Source organism: Protopterus annectens, chromosome 10.part0 (genome assembly GCF_019279795.1).
Source record: "Protopterus annectens isolate FY-2018-M chromosome 10.part0, PAN1.0, whole genome shotgun sequence".
Lineage (NCBI taxonomy): Eukaryota > Metazoa > Chordata > Ceratodontiformes > Protopteridae > Protopterus > Protopterus annectens.
In genome coordinates this window covers 1,450,808,143-1,450,834,281 of record NC_056744.1, presented here as the reverse complement: position 1 = coordinate 1,450,834,281, position 26,139 = coordinate 1,450,808,143, and the positions used below count along the sequence as shown (strand labels likewise).

Genomic DNA, 26,139 nt, shown 5'->3' with positions numbered 1-26,139 from the left:
GAGGAATTTTTGGAGCCGCTTTTGCTTATAAAATGCCGTCGGAGACTCCGACCGCATATGGTCAAAAAACACAAGGAAAGGACCGACACTCGCAGCGGTTTCGGCTGAAACCACTGCTAGGCCTACGAGTGTCTCGGTTTCGGCGAAACAGAGTCCACGGCGATTCCTACCGAAACCATACTTCCGACCACCGAGGCCAGAGGCCCGGCTGAGTCGGCTTCAGAACTCCTACGAAGCTAGTGTTCAGGAATTGTCCAACACCATACCTTTGGACATTTCTACCCCTGCACATGGGGCAGCTAGGCCCCAGCTTCTATGTCTATTAAGGCCTTCTCCAGGGCTAAAGCTGCCAAACTTTCAAAAGCTTTGCCTGCCAAATCTACATCCCAGAGGCCTTCCTCTAGTTCACAGATCCTCAGCCTTGCTGAGGACCTTATTAGGGGTTCACAACCTCACCCAGACAGGGCCTCTCAACCTCCTCCAGACAAACGGCCCAGGACTGACCCCTCTGAACCTCGCTCCTCAGATTACTCCACGGATGGATCTGATTTGTCAGACCACCAGGAAGGAGCCTACTCGCCTTATGAGGATTCAGATGTAGAGGAATCTATCCCTTCGGCCTCCCCTCCTGAAGAATTTTCCTTTGGGGAGACTTTACACTCCATGAAAGAGCACTTTCAATGGCAAGGTCAGGATTTCTCTGATTCTAGAAAAAGATTAAGGACCTTTTTGCATTCGCCTCAGCATAGGCCCTTAGCTATACCTCCTGTTCTAAATGTAATTGATGATGTGTACAATGATGTCAGTACAGCCCCTGATTCTCTTCCTCTGGCCCCTGACAAACCTGACAGATATTACAGGGTCCCGGATTCTCATTTCCATCTGTATAAAGCCCATGCTGCAGACCCAGAAACTGTTTCTCAGGGCCCTAAAGGGGTTGCAGCCGCTACTGCCAAAAATCCCCTACCCTCTGAAAGAGAGTCTAGATCTTTAGAGAGATGGGGAAAAAAGGTTTATACATCTGCTACTCTTTCTGCCAGGGCATTAAACTGTCAATTCCATATGATACAGTACCAAGAATTTTTGTTAGATCAACTGAATAAGAAATTTTCTTCTCCTGAACCCTTAGACCGTAAATCCCTTCAGGTTTTGGTACATAACTCACAACAGGTTAGTAATCATTTTTTAAAATGTGGCTATGATGCACTGGAGGCTTCATTTAGATCAGCTATGACTGGGGCAGTTATTCGTAGGCATGCCTGGCAGAAGGAGCAATCTTTGCCAGACCATGTCAAAGCTAAACTCCTCGATGCTCCAATGGAGAAACAAAATTTATTTGGCTCCCCTGCACAGGAGATTCTAAAAAAAAGGTTGAAGAAAAAGCAAAATCTGTGCAAACAGTTAAAGATTTCCTGCATGTTCAACCACCGAGGTTCAGCAGAAACTGGCCTACAAAGAATTGGTCCTTTCCAGACTCGTCCAGAGCACAGAGGGGCAGGAACAGGCGCCCTAGAGGCAGAGGTCAATCGAAGGGCCCCTACAGAGGCCGTCGGTGGCAGCCTGCCAACCAGAGGAGTAGTGCAACAGCTACAACTACAACCACTACTACAGGACAGACCCAATGACTTGACTCTGATTCCGCCTACCAGGGATCAACTGGAAGCACCCTTGCCCGGAAAGCTGGCTTTATTCTCAAAAAACTGGCATTGCATTACAAAGGATACATGGACATTGCAAATAATAGACAAAGGATACAGGTTTCACTTCCACACTTTGCCAAAAAGAAACGGAATGCCAAACCTTCCACCAAACCAGAAGGGAGAGGCTTTAAGACAAATCAGCAATTTACTTCAGATGAAAGCTATAGAAAGGGTACCATGTACAGAACAAGGCCAAGGATTTTACTCCAGACTATTCCTTGTACCAAGAAAAGAAAACCAATGGAGGCCTATTCTCGACCTGTCCGCACTGAACACATATCTCATTGTGCCAAAATTCAAAATGCTGACCCTACAGCAACTTCTTCCCATGTTGGGCAAGGAGTCTTGGCTGGTGACTCTAGATCTCAAGGAGGCATACCTGCACGTCTCTATCCGACCAGATTGCAGTCTTGCAGGATCAGAGCATTATCAATTCTCAGCATTGCCCTTTGGCTTATCTACTGCGCCCAGAGTATTCACGAAATGCCTGGCATCAGTAATTGCACATTGCAGACTTCAGGGAATTCAAATTTATCCATACCTGGACGACTGCCTAATACAAGCGGACAACAAGAAAAAATTGTTAAAGGACTTGGCCTATGCCATACACCTGCTACAGACCTTGGGATACACAGTCAACATCCAAAAGTCAAGACTAGTACCATCCCAAAGGGTAACCTTTTTGGGTGCGGATCTGGACACAATCACCCAGATGGCTTTTCTCACAGAAGAAAAACAAAAACAACTTCCAGATTACTTCATGATTCTGACAAGACAAACTCAGCTTATTGCAAGGAAAGTCCTGCAGGCCTTGGGTTACATGGCATCCTGCATAATTTTAATTCCACATGCCAGGCTGCATATGAGGAAATTACAATGGTACCTAAGGAGTGTATGGTCTCAGCACAGTCACAGTCTAGAAACCATGATACCAATCATTCCATGCCTTCAAAAGGAATTCCTGTGGTGGGCTCAGGCCTGCCAGTCCAACAGAGGGTTGCCTTTCAACAAACCAAAAACAAGGCAGACCATCACCACGGATGCCTCAGACCGAGGATGGGGAGCACACATGGAGGACAAACGTATCCAAGGCCTATGGCCTCAAGGGCAGCTAAGCATGCACATAAACCAAAAGGAAATGCTGGCAGTGAGGCATGCAATCGAGGCATTCAGACCCTACCTCCAACAAGGACATCTGTTAATAAGGACAGACAACACCACGGTCATGTGGTACATAAACAAACAGGGAGGCACACATTCCTACCCTCTATGCCAGATGGCTATGAATCTGTGGAATCTATGCCTGAATATCAATATCCAGCTGCAGGCCAAATTTGTACCAGGAAAAGAAAATGCACTAGCAGACAGCTTAAGCAGAACTACCATGGATGCACGCGAATGGATGCTGCATCCAGACATCTTCAAACTCATAACAAAGACATGGGGAATGCCGGAGATAGCTCTGTTCACCTCCCCACTCAACCACCAACTGAAGACATTCTGCTCAAGGACATACCACCCACAAGCATGGAGGGTGGACTCTCTCTCTTTCAGCTGGAATGCCCTAACAGTATATGCCTTTCCACCTCTACCATTGATGTACAAGGTTCTACTGAAGATCAGGGAGGAACAGCCAAATGTGATACTAATAGCTCCGGACTGGCCAAGACAACACTGGTACCCACTATTGAGAAGCATGTCTCAGGCAAATTCATGGCCTCTTCCCCTATGGCCTCTTCTTCTAACAGAACAATTTCAAGATCCTGCATCCCAACTTGAAAACATTGCAGCTAACTGCCTGGAAAATTCCTTAAATCCCAACCAAACTGTTTTATCTCAGAGGGTGAAGGACATTATCCTGGAGGCTCGCAGACCTTCCACAAGGAAGACATACTCAGCTAAATGGAAGAGATTTCTCATTTGGAGCACATCAAAGGGCACAGATGTCACAGTGGCAAACCTAGCACACATCCTAGAATACTTAGCAGAATTGTTCCACAATGGCCTGTCTTATTCTTCCATTAAGATTCATGCTTCAGCAATTTCAGCAGAATACAATATAGATCCACCTATCTTCTCACACCCTCTTCTCAGGCAATTTTTGAGAGGGATCAAAAATGTTAAACCTCCAAGAAGACCCCCTCTACCTGCATGGGATCTCAATTTTGTGCTGGAAAAACTGACACTACCTCCTTTTGAACCAGCAGCATCAGCAGACCTACAGTTTTTATCTTGGAAAACTGCATTCCTTCTGGCAATCACTTCAGCAAGAAGAATATCTGAGTTACAAGCATTAATGGCACTGCAGCCTTTTCTTATTTTTCACCAGGATAGAGTGTCACTAAGAACCAATCCTACTTTCATGCCAAAGGTGGTATCTAGGGTATCCTTGAACCAAGCTATTCACTTGCCTACGTTCTTCCCTAACCCACAGAACAAAGGGGAAAAACTTTTGCACACCTTGGATATACACAGACAACTACGCTACTATTTGGACAAAACGAAAACTAGCAGAAAAACTGACCAACTTTTTTTGTAGCATATGCAACTGGGGTGCAAGGAAGAGCAATTTCCAAACAGACAATTTCAAAATGGATAGGAAATTGCATTCACTTTTGTTACTCATTTCATGGAAAGACAGTTCCTGAAAATATCAGGCTTCACTCCACAAGGGCCACAGCCACCACTACAGCTTTCCTCAGGGGTGGCTACCAAGGACATTTTAGAAGCTGCTACTTGGAGCTCCGTGCATACATTTGCCAAGCATTACAATCTACCTTTATACTCCAGATCCCGAGCAGGGTTTGCAACTGCAGTGCTGCAGGGGATCTTAACTACACCATCCTTCTCTTAGTACCTCCTCCCCCAGATTGGCTATGGTATTCTACCCATATGTTATGACTGCAGATGCATCCTTGAAGGACATAGTACAGTTTTGTACTTACCATAAATGTAGATGTCCGATAGGTATGCATCTGCAGTCAGGATTACCCCTCCTTACCCTCTGTGGTATTCCTAGGGTACTTACCCCTCTTTCAGCTAGCTGGGGGAATCTATTATGGTGTATTTGTTTGTTTATACATGTATATAATTTGCAAATGTTTGGAACTTTTCAGCATTTATCCAAATTTAGCCTTCCTAGAGGGCACCTGGCATCTGGGGCAAGAAAAACTGAGGAAAATGGCGTCGGCTGATGCTTTTATACCCCAGACGCTCTGATGTCGGGGAAAGTGCGACATCAGCCGAGGCCAGACCCAGACTTTGGAATCCGGCCGACCGAAGGGCTGCCTGAGGCAGGACAACCCATATGTTATGACTGCAGATGCATACCTATCGGACATCTACATTTATGGTAGGTACAAAACTGTACTTTGTGTACACTTTCAATACATGTAGATGTTCGAGTGTATTCACTGTTGCAGTCCTGTTTACCCTCCCTCCTTCCCACTAACTTATTTTGGCTATACCTCTACTTTCCTTTAGTATGCTTAAAAGCCTTTTTGGTGTATTTGCTTTTTTGTTGGAGGTATACCTTTGTGTTTTTGTTTAATTGCTCCCCATTAGGGGGGCACCTGACATCTGGGGCAAGAAAAACTGATGTAATGGCATCGGCTGCATGTTTTATACCCCTGATGACCTGGTGTCATGGAAGAAGTGACAGCAACCGATGCAGGACCCAATACTTTGTTAATCAGGCCGACTGAGGGCAACCTGCAAGCAGATTACCCCAAATGTAATGACTGCAACAGTGAATATGCTCGAACATCTACATTTATGGTAAGTGCACACAACTGTACTTTTTCCTGTATAATCTATCCAGCACATTTTGGGGCAAGCCAATCACTTCAAAACTGTAAGTTTGGACAGGAAGAGCAAATTTATTTATAGCTTGAATTTTGTTTCTAGATGTCAGTGCTGTTTTCAGGATTAATTTCAAGTCTTCTAAAGTGTTCATTACTAAGTTTTTTTCACATTTGTTCATGTTTTATTGTTGATCCTTCAATTCCCAAGTACTTATACACTCCCTCTTGCGCTAGTTCTCTTATATCACATTCTTGTCCCATACTGATGTTTTTGTGGTGCTGTAGTTTTTCTGTTTTACAGGTTGCTTTTGCACAGTTATCAAGACCAAGTGACATTCTTATATCATCTGACAACTTCCAGTTGTGCTTTCAGTTCCTCGTCTGATGAGCTATACAGTTTTAAATCATCGATAAAGAGAAGATGAAAAGTCTTTACACTTAGTTGTTTTGTAGGAGCCAAATTATAGCCATGGCCTAAGATGTTAAGGGGATGGCAGAATAGCAGTGATGACAGCCAGTCACCCTGGAATAGCCACCTTTGGAATAATTCCCCCTTTGGATTTTTATCTCTGGAATAATAATTTGTCCTTTATCGTGGCTTAATTGCAAAGTGGTCTGCCACTGTTTCATGGTCACTGTAATGTAGTTGATCAGTGTAGGATGTATCTTATATATTTTTAAGCACACTCTTCTCCATGAATGTGGGATACTATCAAATGCTTTTTTGTAGTCAATCCATGCCGTACTTAAATTCTTCCCCTTTATACAGTTATCCACTATAACTTTATTTAACAGCAAATGATCCTTTGTTTCATGTGACTTTCTTTTATTGGCCTTTTGTTGTATTGTCATGTTTGAGTTTTCTTTTAAATGGCTTTAAACTCTGTTAGCATCAATTCCAGTGTATGGTTTATATATTGTTGGAAGGCAAGTTATTGGCCTATAATTTTTAGGGTGGCTTGCAAGTTCACTGTTAAGTAAGAGCATTGTTTTTCCTGTTAGCTAGGTTGATGTCTGTTCTGAGTGAACATATAAATAGTTCTTACTCATGGCTAAATCTTCTTGCAAAGATGTTAATACTTTTAGCCAGAAGTTAGGTACTGCATCTGGGCCTGAGGTTTTCCAATCAGAAGTTTTTCTTAACTTTGTTTCAGTCTCTTCCCTGAGTAACAGTGCTGATGAGTAGTTAGTTGTTCCTTTCTTGTAAAACACTTATTGCATTCAGTACAGTTGTATGGTTTCTTGTTTTTTTTTTTTAATTTCTCCAAATCTTTTGGGTTTCTAATACCATGACTAGAATGGACCCCATTCCTAAGTCAAAGTATGATTAAAGTTTGTGAAATTAGTATTGTTTCAATCTTGGATATCAGCCAGAAGTGCTCTTCTCAGCACCCGCATTGTGCCCAGTAATGACGACTCCTGCAATTCATATGGAATTCGTATGGAGCTACGTGTCTAATCTGTCCAGCATGATTTGGTTCCAATCAATCACTCCAAATGAGTCTACAATCTAAATATGATTGTAGACTCTGTTTTTATAAGACCCCATTGCCCCTGCTACTGTTGGAACTATCTGGGTATCTTTCTTCCACGTTGCTATTGTTTTTGCTTGCAAATCCTGATATTTTATGAATTTGTGTCTCTCTCTCTATGCAGGGCACTGTAGTAACTGGGTGTAGCGATTTCAGTGACTAATGCTACTTGTATCATCTTTTCTTGGACCACTATGTCTGGTTTTCTAGCAGCTGTCTTTTGAACTGTTGATAATGGATGATCCCATGTGATGTAGACTTCATCATTTTGTATGATGCTTTGTGGCTCATGTTTCCAGTGTTTTTAAGCCACTTCAGTACCATAATGGTTGCACATTCCCAGTGCAACAATCTTGCCACATTATTATGCCTTTCAGTATACAGTCCTTCTGCCATTAATTTGCCACAACCATCAACGAAGTGTGTGACTGTTAGGATTAAACTGTATGTTGTACTGAGCTTCAAATATGTAACCACAGTGCACCCAGCTGGAAGAAAGGTGGTAAGTAAAGAATTTTACAACTGTGTTTGATCTCAAGCTCAGAGACAGGATGTCTGGGCTATCAAATTCTTTCTAATGTTTTAAGACAGAGATAATTACTAGATTTTACATGTAAAGCCTCCTTTATTGCTATGGTTTCTTGGCAGGTGCAAGATTACAAAGATATGTTAAATTTTGAGGACTGTGAGCCTGTGAAACTTCAGCAGAGGTGTCAAGAATGAAGTAATCTGAAATGACTCATCAGTACTGTGTAGTTTCAATTTAAGGGCAAGCTCAGAAAGAAAGAATAGCATTTTGTATCTTGTCTTTGCTCTAGTAAGAATATCCCCTCACCACACTTGCTTGCACTATATGCAAGTAGTATTTAGAAGAGTGATTTTTCTTGTAGATAGATAGAAATAGTAAGATTGGACTAGCTGTTTTCTATATTTGTCAGACTGTCCTACAATATTGTTTTAAGATATTTCCTGTGATTTCTGAACTTTGTAATGTCATTGTATTGAAGTAATAAGTATTGTCTCGTGTTTTTATTATTTATTATTAAATATTTTTAAACCTTTTAACTGTGGCTGTTTTGTGTACAGATAATTTAAGCTCTAGAGTACTTGCATGTATTTGGTGATAATGTACAATGCCACTCCAATAGCCTTGTTGTTCGTCACACTTACTAATTGGCTAATATTGCACGGTAAAATTGGACACCCTTTGGTAAGGGCCTTTATTAGTAGCTGATAAATAGTGTTGGTGGCAGTGATTTCTACTTTATAGTGTGGAGAGAAGGGGGCATAGCTGGAGCAACCTGTACCAGCCTTCCCCAGGAGTGTCTGTGTGTTTGTATATAACTCGTATCTCAAAGTGTGTGTGTGTGTGTGTGTGTGTGTGTGTGTGTTTGTGTGTGTGTGTGTCAGCTACTTGGACAGGGACATGAAGCACTGGTTGGACAGAGAGGGGCTGGAGGTTTTGGCTTGGCCACTAGGCTGAGATCTGTACCCTATAGCTGTGCCAGTGGGGAGTCTTACTGGGATTCTGGAGAGAAAGGGAGAAACCAGGCCCAGGCTGACTGTGATCTCTGTGTGCTCTTAAGGGAAATTGTCTTTTACTGTGTGTGTACCTGTTGTTCTCCCAATGTGGACGCCCCTCACTGGTGTTTGTGGTGAGGATTGAGGCTCCTTGATTACTGGGCCAGCGCACAGGTATCTCCCTTAAGAGTATACAAAGATCACAGTCAGTCTGGAGCTGGTTTCTCCCAATTATTAATTATCCAATTACTAATTGTATTACTAATTATCCAATTAGTAAGTGTGACTAACAACCAGGCTATTGGAATGACTTTGTACAGTATCATCAAATTCATGCAAGTACTCGAGACATTAAATTCTCTCTACACAAAACAGACACAGTTAAGGTTTAAAAATATTTAATAATAAATAATGAAAACACAAGACAATACTTATTCCTCCAACACAATGGCATTGCAGAGTTCGGAAATCACAGGAAATACCTTAAAACAATATTGTAGGGCAGTCTGACATAAATATAGAAAACAGCTAGTCTTATCTGACTATTTCTATCTCTAAAAGAAATCACTGTTCTAAATACCACTTACATGCAGAGCAAGCAAGTGCTGGTGAGTGGATGACAAGATAATACATGCTGTTATTTCTTTCTGAGATAGCCCTTAAATTGATACTGCACAGTACTGCTTAGTCATTTCAGATTACATCATTCTTGACACCTCTGCTGAAGTTTCCCAGGCTCACAGAACTCAGAATTGAACATATCTTTATAATCTTGCACCTGCCAGGAATCCACAGCAATAAAGGACACTTTACATGTAAAATCTAGTAATTATCTCTGTCTTAAAACAATACAAAGAATTTGATAGCCCAGACATCCTGTCTCCGAGCTTGAGATCAAACACAGTTGTAAAATTCTTTACTTAACACCTTTCTTCAGCAGAGTGCACTGTGGTTACATTTTTGAAGCTCAGCACAGCATATAGTTTAATTCTAACATATAGTTCTCTTTACATTTGTAAAATAAGCCTGTGGATTACATTAATATTTGTGATGACATAGAGTTATTTACAAAATTCTATCTAGCTAGGCTGGCAGCCTTTCAGTTTATCACAACTTCCAAGATGGTATTCAATTTCTCCACTTTCTTTCCCTCACTACCCTGTATTTTTGTGGTAGAACTTATCGGTTATTAATTTAGTTGTACAGTAATATATCCTGTATACTTTTGTTATATTGCATCGATCTCTAAGGACAGTCCTAATTATTCTGTTCATTTGTTTTATCAAACTTCTGACTTTTTGGGTTTCATTCACCTTCTGCAGTCTATTTCTTTCAATGATATTAATATGTCTGTCTAGTTCTAGAAAGTCAAGCAACTCTTCTCCTGACTCATTTTCTTCTAAACTGAGGGCACATTTTTTGTTTTCCATTTCCTGCGGGCATTCTCTAGAATGTTCTGTTGCATCTTCCTGTGGTACATTCTCTTCAATTTCATCCTGTGCCATCCGTTACTCTGTCATATGAGAACTAACTGGCCTGCCACTCCTCAACATTGATTACATCAGTTTCCACAGTTTTCTGTTCCTTCTCTTGCTGTCTAGCTTTAAGTGAACATTTATACTTGTTTCCTGTGGAAGGCTTCAAAATATCTTCATATGGCACCTGACCAGTTGCTTCCTGTTTCACTGGCTTCCCCTTAATTTGGATATCCATTGCTCTGTCCTGTTGTGGTGTTTTCTGAATTAGATTTTTTGCACTGAATCCTTCACTTCGCAGGTATTCCATAACCTCAATTTCTATGTTAAGATTACGGCAGTGTTCTTAATGGACATAGCTTAATATACACAGTAAAATACAATCCTATTTAGATACGCTACCAATATATGCAACTCCGTACAAATTGCAGAATGAGTCATTACTGGGCACATTGCGGGTGTTGCAAAGAGCACTTTTGGCTGACATCAAAGAGTGAAACAATACTCATTTCATGAACTTTAATTGTACTTTGATTTAGGAATGGGGTCCATTCCCATTATGGTATTAGAAACAAAAGATTTGGAGAAATTAAAAAAAGGGAGAAACCATATAAATGTGTAGAATGCAGTAAATGTTTCACACAGCTTAGTAACCTTCGGCGGCATAGTATCATTCACTCAGACAAGAAACTATACAATTGTACTGAATGCAGCAAGTGTTTTAAAGGACAGGAACAGCTAACTATTCATCAGTACTCTCACTCAGGGGTCTGAATGGAGACATGATAAATCAGCGAACAAGGGGAAGTACTACTGAAATTAAATTCATCCTCAAGCGTTGGTGAGTATCTTCATGAAGTGGACCCGGATTTTCACAAACTCTCACCAAGATGACACTGAAATATAAACTGTATTTAGATAGCATACATCATGGACAGAAGTAGGTTAAAAATACAAAAAAAAGAGCTGGGTGCACAAGACCCAGGATAAAAAATTGCCCAATCCTGGTAGGCACACTGTTTTCAGGAATGGAAAAGTTGACAATGTAGAATTCTCAAAATACAGAAACATTCCTACAATGGGGCCAGGCCAAGCCCAGGGTGAGGATGGCCCCCCTGTTGTAGAAGGAAGTAGTCCACAAAAATCACAAAAACTGATAGGCCGAAAAAGAGCAATAAAGACGATAAAGTAGACTATTGAGGATAAGAAAGAAATTATGTATTGTTAACTATTATGCAAAAAGCCCAGAATTTCCAAACACAAGATATACAAAATGAATAAAATGAAAATCTGTGTTCATTGATACAACAGATTTGTAAAAAACAGTACATAGATCATGAAACTTTGATCTGTCTGGAAAAAGAAGCATCTGAAGAAGTGTGAAAATATACACAAGAAAACCTAGAGATATTTGAAAAGTACAAAAAAGAAATATGGACATGGGAAAGAAAGAGAGATTTGATATGGTGCAATATTTATGCAAAGGAGAATGCCAAATTAATCAAATTAAAGAAGGCAGCCCCCACAGATATTCGAAGAGAAATTCAGGCAAAGGCAACCAGATATGGAAAATTTCACAATAAAAAAATAATATCACAAAGAGGGAATGTAAAAAAGAAGATTAGTAAAGTAGAAGTTACAAAAATAGAAGTTGAATAGAAGTTGAAGTTATGGAGTGCCTGCAAAGTGAAGGATTTGGTTTAGAAGGTCTAACACAGGTTCATTACAGCATGATGGAGTGAGTTCCCAAAGTAAGAACCAGGAAGATCAGGAGACATCTGAAGAAGACATATGGACATAGAAAGAGATTTAATATGGTGTAATATTTATGGAAAGGAGAAAGCAAAACTAATCAATACAAAAAGAGCAGCACCAAAAACATTTGAAGAGAAATACAGGCAAAAGAATACGGACATGGAAAACTTTGCAATATAAAAATAAGAAGGCAGAGGAAAAGTAGAAAAGGAGATTAGTAACAGGGAAGTTAAAGAATAGTAGGATTTCAGCTGGACATCTGGCCTGAGTTCCAGAGCTCAGCACCCTTCATACTTCATGCATGGAGGACACCTAGTCAGGACTTTCCCAGTGTAAAACTGATGGCTGCTCACACTGTAGTTCTTTTTTTCACAGTTTACAACATATGCATTGTAGTGTTGGTGTCTCTAGTACCGCCTTGTTCAGCATGTTGTGAAGCTTGGGACTGATAACAAACCAGTGGGGATCACCATATTTTCTCTGTATGTTACAGTTTTACCTCTGAAAGTGCAACTTCTGTATAGCTAGTCTGCATCAGACGTGCATTATGATATGTTGGGGCCTAAGGTGTTTTGTGTTTAGGACCAATACATAACATCAATGACTGTAGTGTATGTCAGGAAGTCATGCCAGAAATGCCAGGAAGGTAGGCAACATTCCTTACAGAACTATGCAGAGGTGTAGAGGCTTGAGGCATTCAATTTGCCTATCATGGTGTCCTCAGACTAAACATCAGACACTCATGATACCTCCCTGTTGTGTTTTAAGAAGGCTGAGAGGGATGCTGGTCATGTAATTTCAGCATCTGACATCCTGTTATTTCTGATGAATATAAAATCCAGTGAGATGCTTTTGCAGACCCGGATCGTACTTCTTATCTTCTTGAAGCATCTGAAGAAATCCCTCTGGAGGCTTTTATTCCAAAGGAGCACGACTTGTCCCACTAATCCGATAACCAGAATTTGGCTTCTGGATCCAACATCCCACCTTGAGCATTTGTTGTTAAAGCATCCTTCACTATTTCCAAAGGAGAGGATGGGCCACCTACTCACCTTGTGAAGGAAAATGTTTATGGCTGTGAGGAGAAAGTCCCACCCTAGTGCCTGGTCTTCCAAGGCAGACCCCCCCCCTAAAATAAATAAATAAATAATCAAGAAGGTGAAACGTAAGTTACCAGGCCTAGATTCTGCATGCATTTGTATCTCAGATGTCAGGTGGGTCTTCTTCACCCTGCCTTAAACTTAGGCTTTTTCAGAGCAATGGATTATTGTGACTCAAGTGAAGATCCCTCAGTGTCTGAAGCAAATGGCAGAACGTTTCTGTAAAGATAGAGGTAGACTTTTCGTGGCAGTAAGGGGGATGATTTGCTTTTTTCTTTCTAAATATCTTTATCTATATGCTGTGATGCAGACACAGAAGACACCATTTCCTTTGTTTCTTCCATGGAGGAAATCTTATTTGGAGAGATTCTTGGTAGAAAGAAATAGCACTTCAAATGGGAGGAAAAGGAGGCATAAAAGGAACAGAAAAGGTTTTTTGAGTTAATACTTAATAGTCCTGAGTAACCCTAATCTTGTTTTGGAGGATGCCTTCCTTGTAGTTTCCAAAGAACCAGAGACCGCAATGCCGCTGCTCCTAAGAACCAAATAGGACATATCATTTTGTGGAGGCTCTCCCTTTAAGCTGAATTTGTTTATCTTATGTTCTGTTTCATAAACCCCAGATTATTGCAAATAAATAAAGAAAGCAAAGGTAACGTTATTCACCTTGAAACAATCTTTGCCCAAAAGAGTCTGTTCTCAGTAACGTCAAATAATTCTGTCAGCATTAAACTAGGCTTCCGTACTAAACTACTTGGTGCCATCCCTGATGAATACCTGAAATTTGATTGTCATATCTTCCAAGTAACAAGTCAGACTCATTAAAAATTGGAATTGTTATATAGGATAAAGTCATACCTTTCTGGATCAGCTATAAAAACTATTACACCAACCTACTAACTTTCAACTCTTTTCTATCGCTCTCCAATCTTCACAAACTTTCATTCTGGTCACTTACAAAAATCTGAACAGTATTGCACCAAGTCTTCCACTATGGAACATTTCAACTAGTTAGTATTACCCCCATGGTCTTACATATACTCAAATATTAACTGCATACAAACAATTCATTTCCCCCAAAAAAGTCCAAGTCTTCAATACATCATCCTTCCATATTCCCCAAGCAGAGCTAGTCAGTCTTCAGATAAAACACTTCTTATTATTTTAAAATCCAGCAGCATAGCTGGTAACTGTGACTTCTCAGTTAGCATTTAAAAAAAAAAGTGAGTGATTTACCATGCTTGATTAGGCAAATTGACTCCCTTATAGTATTTAAATCTGAAATTTAAAAAAAACTCCTATCAGATAGACTGCTATGTACTTGTTTGTATTCTGGCTAATTCTTAATTTACCAAAATCTTGTTGTGTAAATATGCAGTTAATTAAGCATGCATTGCGTTATGCAGTAACATAACTTCCTCAAAACCAAGACTACTTTTCTTAACACTGCCCTCCTCAACATCATTTGCACTCCTCTCTGTTTTATCTTATATGAATTTCCTTCAACTTATCATCCTTCTTGACTTTTTTTTGCTTTCCATGTTTATCGTCACTGTGCTACAACTGCACTACATTTTACTTCTAGCTTTCCTTTAATCTTCTATGTTTGTCATTAAAATTGTTTTTGCCTGTTTTAACTATACCTTTTCCTGTACCCTAAAAAATATTGTATTTTTCTCTAAATTGATTCATTTGCTGCTCTTCTTTGTCAAAATTTTTCATGATTATATTTTGTCTAACGCAGCTTTTATAACTAAATTTCACAATTTAATTACTTTTTTACATCTGTTTGTGTAGTATGTGGGGATTAATATTGTATCTTTCCTAATATGTTTCATTGTAACTGTTAATGTTATGTTGTCCTATCTCGCCTTCATTCTTGATGGTTGGGTTTGGAACTAAGCATCGGTTCCGACTCAACCACATACTAAAGCTTGAGAGCTTTCACTGGCTCGAGGCTATACCCCATCCCAAGATGCCTAGCGACTGTTACCCAGATCTCGTTTGCCGCTTGAAGCTTCAGGATTGCTTTTTTGCTGGCTCAGGCTAGGTTTTGTCTTTTACTATTATATTAAGATATTTTTTGCCAAACTCTTAATACTTTAACTTTTTTATAGTTAGCTTAATCTTCTGGTCTGTCTTTTGTGTGTTGTTGTTGGTTTTCCGCTGTTTTTTCTGCTGCTTCTGTATAGGCCGTCATTCCTTCTCAGGCCTTCTCCAGCTGCATTTTGCTTCCCCTTTTTCTACGAATCCATTTGGGCTCTTCTTCCACTTCCTTTCTTACTATCTTTATAAGGGTTCGCTGTTTAAGTTAAAGGCATCTCCTCAGGTTAGAGGAGACAGTCATTTAACTTGGACCTGTCCTCTAACCATTCTCTTTTCTTTCCCAAAAAAAAAAGTTTTTTTTCCTGCTGTGTGTTATCTTTAGTGTAGAGTTACATTTGAATTGTGTTTTCTTCATAGCACTAATGAGTGGTTGTGACAGTTTATTGCTATAATGTCTAAGGATTCAACCAAAGAGGCTAAACAGTCTGGGTTTAAGAAGTGTGATTCTTGCACACAAAAAATATCCTTAACAGAAGCACACATGAGAGTTTGGTATATTGTTTAGGAGCCGTTCACCTGCAGGATTCCTGTTCTACATGCCATGGCTTTAGATCAAGGGTCCTGCAGGAACGGAGAAACAAGCTGATAGGGTTTTATTGAAAGCGCCTTTCGAGACAGTTGTGGAAGGGAATCAGTCCTCGAAACCCGCTGATAGTTCCTCAAAAAAATCAACTTTGTCGGTTCCAAGTTCTGAGCTGACGAAGAGACATGAAAAACAAGCATCTTCGAATCCGAAGTCTTATCAGGTCCAAGAGTCTAACTTTCCTTCTGTGTCTTCGGAATCCTCTCGGAGACAAAAAAGGAGCCGGTCCACTCAATGCCTGTCTCCTTTCCTGCAATCGGTGGCTGGTAGCCACAGATCATCCACCCATTCCTCTCGGTCTTCCAGGAGCTTATCGGATGACGATGTGGAGCGGGTGGTTAGGAGGTTGCTTCGGACGCTGGCCCTTGCAAAGATTCTCTCGAGCCCAGCCCAACCAGATGTTTAGCTGGCTACCGAATCTGCTTTGCCTTCGATTCCTCCTCTAACGCGGGCGAGTTTGGAGCCAGAGTGCCTGGAGGTCATTGTGGTGGTTCCGACGTCTGCTCCGATCTCGTCGATGTCTTCCATCTAGGGATCTCGGAGCTGACACTCCCTCGTTGGTTCCGGGGGGAGAGTTGAATCGGACCCTTGTTGGACCCAACTCTCCCACCAAGAGCTTGGGTGCAGGTGAGTTTGGTGCCCACATCAGCCTTGGAGCCATCCTCTTTGGTGTGGGGGAGGTCTCCCAGTTTCTCGGAACCTCTCTCGGGCCAGGATCGTGGTGCCTTCAAGGTGATGAGGAGTGCGCTTCCCTCAGAGATTGCTCCACCCTCAGCTCCAGCTACTCTTCCCCCAAAAGTGCCAGTGTCCACCTCTACACCATCCCTCCAGCCCCAGCGTAGAGAACCAATGCCCTGGGACACCCCAGTGGGTGAAACCCTGTCTTGTGAAACCTCCCCAGAGTGTCCCTCCAAGGAGGTCCCTCGGAAGAGAACTTGTAAGAGGAAACACATAGACTCTCCTGAGTCTGGCATATCGGATACCGACTTAGAGGATTCAGGAGGGTCCCCACGGTCACCCTCTGAGGATGTCTCCTTTTCAGACATCTTAGAGATCCTGAAACAGAGAGGTGCCTGGAAGACCCTCTCCCCGTCTGAGGATGAGTCTGTATACCTGGAGGCATTTGGTTCTCGACCCTTCACCTTTTGGGTGTCTCCGCCTTTTGACCAGCTCCTGGGTGTAGTCATTCGAAAGGCGTGGGGCTTTACAGAGTCGGTGGAACCAGTTCCAAGGAGGTCCAACAAATTCATTACAGCCCCAGAGGACAAACAATTTCTAACTAAAGGTGTCCCAGTAGATGCTATGGTGGTGGCAGTGGCCATCAAGAAGGAATTGGCCGTAACGTCTTCATCTGTCCATCCGCCAAATAAGTCTCGAACGACGGACAGATACTGGAACATATGTTTTCTTCAGCGGCCTTTACCCTTGGGTTGCTGAATTATTTGTCCTACTTTACTCTACTTCAGAGGGATCTCCTCAAGGAGCTAGGAGATGCCCTACAAGGTGTTGCATCTTGGGGGGGGGGGTGCCTGACCAGGCGAACTCTCAGCTTGCGACCTTAAACTCTATAACAAACTCCTCCATGCACCTCATTTCTTATGCGGCCGATGGAGCGAGCAGGGCAGCAGGCACAGGAATAGCTGTGAAGAGACATTCCTGGATGCATCTTTGTGAGTTTGATGAACCCTTCAAGTCTTCTTTTATTGACTCCCCTTTTGATGGCTTGTCTTTGTTCGGGCCAAAAGTGAAAGACTCTTACCAGGTGCGAACAAGATGACAAAACTCTTATCTGCTGTAGGTGTACCTTTCTCAGTCCCTATCAGACCTTATCCCAAAGGTCAGAAGGGCCGAAGAAAGTGGTTCCGGAAATCCAAAAGAGCTTTGCCAGTTGCAAGTGGTGAATTTTGCCTCAGGGGCAGAGGGGGAAATAACAGAAGATGCCAACCTTGCCGCAGAGAGGGTATGCAGAATTAGGGTGACAGATATGTTCTCTAGTAGGCCCTCCCAGCGCTCCTGAAAGGAGGCCTGCCTGTCCACCTCTGGAGGCACTCGTGGGGGGGGGATTATTGCTGTACCCAAAAACCTGGCTGAACATCACTCGAGACAAATGGGTACAGTCTATCATTTCCAGGGGGTACAACATTCCTTTTTCTTTTCCACCAAGATCTGCCACAGACATACCACTCATTCAAAGGGATCAAGCAACCCTAGAAATGCAAAGGTTGCTAGAAAAAAAAAGTCATCCTAGAAGTACCCGCAGACCAAATTGGATCCGGAATTTATACAAGGCTCTTTTTAGTTCCAAAAAAGACAGGGAACTGGAGACCAATTTTGGATCTCAGCAGACTGAACAAGTCGGTAAAGAAAACAAAGTTCCGGATGGTGAAACTGCAGTCTGTACTCTCCTTTCTGGGACAAGACAATTGGATGTGCTCTTTAGATCTTCAGGATGTGTACTACCATATGAATATGGACAGGCGATCCAGGAGATATCCACGCTTCCGTCTGGGAGCCAGTCATTACCAATTCAGAGCTCTGCCCTTTGGTCTCATTACAACCCCCAGAGTATTTACCAAATGCATGGCAGTAGTTACGCCTCACCAGAGGCATCTAGGACTCTGGGTGTTTACATACTTAGACGACTGCCACCACCAAGCATCTACTAACCAGGGCAAGAGACACCACCATTCATCTCTGCTCAGAGCTAGGCATTACCGTAAATTTTGAAAAATCTGCCTTGTTGCCCTCACAGCATATTACCTTTATAGGGGCAGACTTAAACACAAAAGACATGGCTGCAAAATTGCCTCACGAAAGAATTCAAACATTACGCAATCAGGTGTCAATATTGCTCATGAAGACAAAAGTGCAGGCAAAATTTGTACTCCACGTTCTGGGTTCTATGGCAGTTGCAATAACGCTAGTTCCACTGGCATGTCTATACATGAGAATATTACAGTGGCTACTCTTTGCTCAGTGGTCCATGCAGGAGATACCTGTGTCACACAAGATTCTCATTACGAACACCTGCAAGAGGGACCTGCAATGGTGGCTTCAGTCCATGCAAGTAACAATAGACAGACCATTTGCCCCCCCCCAACTAGTAACCACGGGCGCTTCCTAAATAGAGTGGGGGGGGGGCATTATCTGGGACAGACTGTCCAAGGGACTTGGCAAGAACACGAGTAACACTTACACATCAATGTCCTAGAGATGAAAGTGGTGCTTCTGGCATTGCAAGCTTTCCAGAGCTTTCTTCCAATAGGTACAATTGCAATACAAACAGACAATATGTCCGTGGTGTGGTACATCAACAAATAAGGCAGAACCAGATCATACCCCCCTCTGTAGAGAGGCTCAAAGAGTATGGCAATGGGCAAATTCTTAGTGTTTTTTTAACTGCAACACACATCCCGGGGAAATCCAACATGTTGGCGGACAGATTAAGCAGGGCAATTCTTATGCCTCATGAGTGGTCCCTAAAACAGGAAATTGAGGACCACATTTTTCACAAGTGGGGCCAGTCTTGCTGTGACCTTTTTGCCACATCCATCAACTCCAAATGCAGCAGGTACTTTGTCCTAATTCCCTCTCCGGGGGGAGTCACCAAAGGATGCACTTATTCACGATTGTCCCCTGGGACTTCTTTATGCTTTTCCCCATTTCCATTCATACCCAAAGTCTTCCAGAAAGCCAAATTATTGAGTCGCAGGCTAATTCTCATTGCTCCTTACTGGCCTCGTCAGATATGGCTCCCCTTTCTGTGGCCCCATCTACAGGAGGAGCATTGGATCCTGGACCCAGTGCCGGATCTTTTAACTCATCAGTCAGAAACGCTCCACCCCTCTCTTAAAAGCCTCAAGCTGAGGCTTGGTTACTCCACTTCCCATCTTCAAGCTTCCTGAGCTATCCCCGGTAGTGCAACACATTCTGGTTTTGTCGTACAAAAATACAACTAAGAAACTTTATGCAATCAAATGGAAGAGATTTTCTTGTTGGGCTGACAAAAAACATATAGTCCCTTACAGCCCCTATATCTGCAATTCTTGAATTTTTAACAGAAATCTTTAATCGGGGGTGCAGAGGCAGTCACAATAAGAGTACAACTAGCTGCCATATCAAACCACCATGTAGGAGACATGGGATGCAATATAATGTCCCACAGATTATGCAAAGCCTTTCTGAGGGGTACATTCCTTTTAAGACCTCCTGTAAGAGAACCTCCACCTCCTTGGGACCTCAATTTGGTGTTATCTTCTTTAATTCTCCCTCCATTCGAACCAGCTTCCTCTTGCCCACTAAAGTTCTTATCATGGAAAACCATATTTTTAACAGCCATTACTTTTGCTAGGAGGGTTTCAGAACTGCAAGCTCCGTCTATCCTTCCTCCCTATTTGATTTTCCACAAAGACAGAGTCTCTGTCTTGACAAATCATTCCTTTCTGCCAAAAGTATGTTCTGAGGCCAATTTAAATCAGTTTGTTGAGCTTACCCGTATTTTTCCCCAATTATGGCAACAAGGCAGAATACAAGCTGCACCAATTAGATGTCCATAGGCAGTTACATTTTTACTTAGGACAAAGGAATTTAGAAAATCTGACCAACTGTTTGTGTCATTCTCAGAAAAAAGAAAAGGAACCTCAGTTTCAAAAGTCACCTTATCAAAGTGGCTTACAGACACCATTACTTATGTCTATAACTCTCAACATAAACAGCTGCCAGGAAAATTAGAGGTCCTTCAGCTAGAGCTATGTCGACTCCCACTGCCTTTCAAGCTAGGCTCTCTTTGGATTCAATTTATACTGCAGCTACATCGGTTAACCCTTATAACTTTATCACTCATTAAAAAGTAGATGTGGCCACCCGGAACAGGGCATCCTTTGGTTCCAGTGTTCTGAAGAGTTTATTCCCTTGAGCCACTTGAGAAAGAAGGTGCTGAAGATGCTGTCCCAACCATCAAGAATGAAGGCGAGATAGGACAACACAACATAGAGAAGTTATGTACTCACCATAATGTTAAATGTTTGTTGTCCATAATCTCATCTTCATTCTTGCATCCCACCCTCCTTCTCCCTTCCTGGAGGATAGAGAGGAATTTTCTGAAATTGGCTGTAAGTTTTTCCTGATTCCTTCATGCCTTAGGAATTATGGGCAGAGAATCTTTTGCAGTTATTATACTGGGTTGCATAGTTTAGTGATTAGTTTCTTTCAAATGAGATCTAGGTAACAGTTGCTAGGCATCTTGGGATAGGGTGTAGCCTCAAGCCAGTGAAAGCTCTTGAGCTTTAGTATGCAGCCGAGTCGGAACCGATGCTCAGTTCCGAACCCAACCATCAAGAATGAAGGCGAGATTATGGACAACAAACATGGAAGGTTATGGTGAGTACACAACTTCTTTTTTCGATTGTAACTTTATTTTTGTATTTGGAGCTTTTCTCCCTGGGCTTATGTTGAAAAGGGGCTTTGCTGCACAGTCAAAAAATCCCTGGAAGCAAGTGCTAAATAAATATTGAGTACCGACAAGTAACTGCATGTGTAATCAGATATCCTCAGAAGATAGTCTCAAGCAAAACTGACCCCCACCTCCAGCCCCCTGTTACTATTTGAATTAAGCTAGTTATACATGGTGTCTTCAGCCATCGACTGCTTGGCACTGGGTTTAGATCTGTACTCTGCTATTTTTGTTATCTAGATTTAGAGGCTAGTCGCTGCATCCCATCACTGTCTGTAAATAGCACCATAACAGCACTAAAGCATTTCTCGTGCATATGTATGTTGAGATAGTAAATACTTGCCTAAGTCTCCAAGACCGCCTAGAGATCCCAGTAGCTAACCTCAGCCATGTAGCACAAATGCTAATATGACCCCCACACCTGCTGTTACTGGGAGTCACCTGTACTTCAAGCCTGTACCCTTAAGGTCCTGTAAGCCTGCAGCACATACAAGAAATGACCTTATCATTGTTGACTGCGCTGTAAAACAAATGTACAACAATTTTCAGGCTGGCAGAGCATAGGTTAATAGTTACTGTATTGTGCAAGGATTAGAGATGGTACTTGAGCCCCTGTACTGTCCCAGGTGTAGTTACAACCTTGTAGAGGTGCACATTAAGGGGTAAATGATCATAGGCATTGCACACTGGATGAGATCCAGAGAGGCATTATTCAGATCTCTGGTTGTGATGCATAGCCAGTGAAAGCTAACAATGTGTGTAAAATTCAGTTACAGTTAACTACTGCACTGCCTGGGTATCGGGAAAGAATACTGAAAGGTCAGCTATAAAAGAAGAAGAAAAATCTGGTGGTTAAAAACCTTGCAGCAGTTCAGCAAAAAAGTAGTTCAGATTTCAGCATCGGTACAGGAGGTGACACATTGTAATTCTTGAGGGATCTATTTCCTAAATACACATTATTCAGAGGTGTTTTCCTCACCTTCTCAACTACCCATTAGTGGTCTATGGTTAAAGTCAAATAAAAGGCTGGAGAAAGTAGAAGAAACTTTGAGTAGATATTCATTTGAGCTGACTAAAACTTCGGAAATCCTAGATTAACACAAATGAAAGATTTGGGTGAATATGAAGCTTCTCAGGAAGAACTAAGTCAACACAGAAAAGAAGAAAGGAGATTCTTCTGATAGGGATGACTGCAATTAGGGGTACAGACAATAGCCAAGAGGGGGCTGGAATTTATTGGAGAAAACTGGCAAAGGAACCAGTGTATTGGGAACAAATAACTAGAGAGGGAAAGGTAATAGAAAGAAGCCAAGACCAATGCTAATAAAATGCATTCATACCAGCAGAAGGAGCTGCTCTTTACAAAATATTGGCAGAAGGGAAAAGTATTAAAACTGGAAAACCCAGTGTGCCTGTAGAAAATGATCTTCAGTGTGTACCAGGCAGAACAGAAGCAAATCAAGAGACAGGAGTAAGATTAAAGTTGTTTTATCCAGTTGTCTTTAAAATATTTTTTCTTGGAGGATCAACAACATTTTTAGATGCAGCACAGGCTAAGGAGAAAGTAAAGTTTGATCTGCAAAGAGTGAGCCAGCAAGATAAAGGGGACTGTGCTTCACATTCTTCTGACAGTAACAAATCCCACAGTGTTTACTTTCCAGTGAAACCTTTCCATTGTTCCAAAGGTAATTGAATGACAAAAAAAAAGGCTTGGCAGAATCAAAGGAGTATCTTGGACTTGAACCAGAGACCACTAATGGGTAGTTGAGAAGGTGAGGAAGAAGACTAGCAATAATGTGTAATTAGGAAATAGATGGAAGAATTGCAATGTGTCATTTCTGTAAGATGCAGTTTAGACATGAGAGATCTTCTTCTGCAAGAAGAAAAGGCTAAAAAAAGACTGGAAGTTTGTTTACTGATAAATTGGATGGAAGTCTAAAGCATAATCCCCATTTTGTCATTAATGTTTAGAAAGACGGTTATCTGGGAAGGGAAGTTGCAAGAGTCAAGTGGGATAAGCTGATTTTTCTAGTAGAACAAGGTGGATTAGGATTACTTGATTTGAAGGGTTATTTTAGAGCTACACCATTAAGGATCCTGTACATAGCACAAGCAGAAACCTATAATACAAAGTGGAAAGGGAAGATGATAAAATAGGGAGAAGCTCAATAAACAAGGAGAGGCTGGGATTTTGGATGCAAATCTTTAAGGAGAGTAACAGTGATCATAAAGAATATTATATTAATAAAGTAGAAGAAAATATTCTATGAACTAAGCCAACACAGAAAAGAAGAAAGGAGATTCTTCTGATAGGGATGACTGCAATTAGGGGTACAGACAATAGCCAAGAGGGGCTGGAATTTATTGGAGAAAGCTGGCAAAGGAACCAATGTATTGGGAACAAATAACTACAGTGTGAAAGGTAATAGAATAGGAAGATGTCAAGAATGTGTTTGGACTGCAGGTTAGAGATTGCCTTCCATACGAAGCATTGATATCAGAGTATAGACAAAGAGAAAGAAATGGGGGGGGGGGGTCCTAAATGAAAGGCCAGCACCGGTAGAGTTTTTAGTAGAATCTAGAACAGAAGCTGCCATTTAAAAAAAATAATTAATAGAGCCTATAAAATATTGCATGATAACTATAAGAATCAATCAGTTGAGGTTAGAAAGGATTGGGAAGAGAGAATGGATAAGCAATTCACAAAGAAACAATGAGAGGATGTATGTATGTCTCCCAAATATACAACAAAATCAAGAAGATTTAGCATTTTTGCTTGGAAATGTGTACACAGATATTGTTATACCCGTAGTACACTCCAGAGGACTTTTCCTCCGGTAGACAGCAAATGTTGGAAGTGTGATGGGAAAGAAAGAGGTAATTGGGAACATATTTTCTCTGAGTGTAATGATTTGGTAGTCTTCAAAAGATTCCCTGCAGACTTTTCTGTTGGAGATACTGGGTGAGCAAATTGGTGTAACTAGGGAAATTATTTTTATGAGCTACGATACAGAATCGGAATTGCCTAGACATAGTAAGGAATAAGAGATAAGAGATCCCTTGTCTCATGTGAGAAGATCCGCCCTGTGAGGTAACTTGTGATGATTGCCCTTGGCTAATTGCAGAAGAAGAAGAGAGAACCAGTTTGTCTTGGGACAAAAGGTGGTCACCAACAAGATTTTTGGTTTGTCCTGCTGAATTTTTAGCAAATCTTTCTGAATGAACGGGAAGGGGTGGGGGTATGCGTAAAGAAACATCCCCTTCCATGAGAATGATAGAGCATTCACCTTTCATACCAGAGCATCTGGGACTCTGGTACAAAACTTCGGAAGTTGTCTGTTCAAGGGGGAGGCAAAGAGATCTACTTGAGGAGTAGCCCACCAGTGGAGAATGTCCAGAAACAAATCCCTGTGGAACATCCATTTGTGGACTTGTGTCATGGACCTGCTTCAAGTGCCTGCCAGAACATTTTCTCCCTCTCTCTACAACCCTGACATTCTCACCCTCTCAAAAACATGGCTACAACCTCATATCACCGACTCTGAAATCCCCCCCCCCTCCCAGTTACAACATCCTCTGCCTCAATTGACGCAAGAAACTAGGTGGTGGTTTAGCTGTCTTATACTCTGACAGACTTTCTCTCTATCCTCTGCCTACATCTCCTCCCAATTTCCATTCATCTGAAATTCTTATTGCTAACTGTAAATTAAATAATCACAAAAACCTAGCCGTAGTAGCAATTTATATCCCACCTGGAAACAATATCCCTACCCTCAACACTTTCTTTCATGGGCATCTCAAAACATCTCTTATGAGACTATCATCCTAGGTGATGTCAATATTGACTGGAACTTGCTTGATTCCTACTCTCAATACTAGCATCAGTCTCTCTGCATTCTCTTAACTCGTCATCTCTCCCACCCTTTTCAAAAAACGCAAATAACAGCCCTACCATTTACTGGATTCTCACCTCTAATGCAAATGTGTATCACAGTGCTACAACTCTACCTGACTCCCTCAGTGACCATCTCCCTAACCATGTGTTAAGACACTCACCTCATCTGCTAAAACCTCACCAGTACAAAGACAGCAATAATTTCTCCAGTTTCTGCCCAGATACCTTCAGTAATCTTCTCTCCTCTAGTAACTGGTCCTTTCTGTACACACTCCCTCTCAGTGAGGCTGTCTCCAAATTTAACACCACCTTCCTGAATATCCTTAATTTCTTAGCCCCCCACAAGAAAAATAAGAACAACAAACTTTGTTCCATGGTTAACCCAATCCATCCGTAAACTAATGCTTAAATGAGACACTGCCTGGAAAACCAAACTTGAGAACCTAACCAAGAAAGAAGTCGATCTGGACAAAAAAACAATACTATCAAAAACCACTAGATAACCCCAACTCCAACACAAAAAGGTTTTGGAATAGTATCAACAAATTCTTACATCCAGGCAACCCTTCTTCCCCCAGCCCCTGTCCTAACAGCTCATCAACAGACACTGCCTCCTTTCTTAATTCCTTCTTCATTGACTCTATAAAAAAGTTAACTAAACCTGACAACACCTCCCTCTCCCCTTCTGATCCCCTTTCCTCTACCAATTCCACCCAGTTTAGTCTTAAATCTGTCCCTGTTGCATACATCAAATCTCTTCTTATCAAGATGCAAACCTGCTCTCCTCTGCTGACAACTTACCTACTCTGTTCCTTTAACTTGCAGCTAACTCTGTTGTACATCCAGTCTCAATATTAGTAAGTAGGTTAATTCAAGAGAACACAGTCCCTGACATCTGGAAAAAAAATCTTATGTCTTACCCCTCCACAACGGTGGCAGTTCAACTGAACCAACCAACTACAGACCTATTGACATACTATCCCCCTTATCCAAAATTCTAGAAAAATGTATTCATAACCAGTTTCTCAAACACATTGTACAAGACAACCTACGCGACACTATTTCTGTCCTCACCACAGCACCTCTACAGCTCTAATTTCATTTAAACAGGATATCTTCAAAGCATGGGACAATAGCAAACTAGTCTCATGCCTCTTCCTTGACCTATATAAGGTCTTTGACACCGTTTCCCACACTGTACTGCTCTCAATACTTTC

The 26,139-nt window shown here is 41.6% G+C and overlaps 1 protein-coding gene across 4 annotated transcripts in view; it reads left to right on the top strand.

Moving 5' to 3' along the window:
* The window catches only part of OSBPL9 (oxysterol binding protein like 9), a 2,070,592-nt gene that overhangs the window by 425,943 nt on the left and 1,618,510 nt on the right, over nucleotides 1–26,139 (top strand). The gene's annotated exons all lie outside the window — the stretch shown is intronic.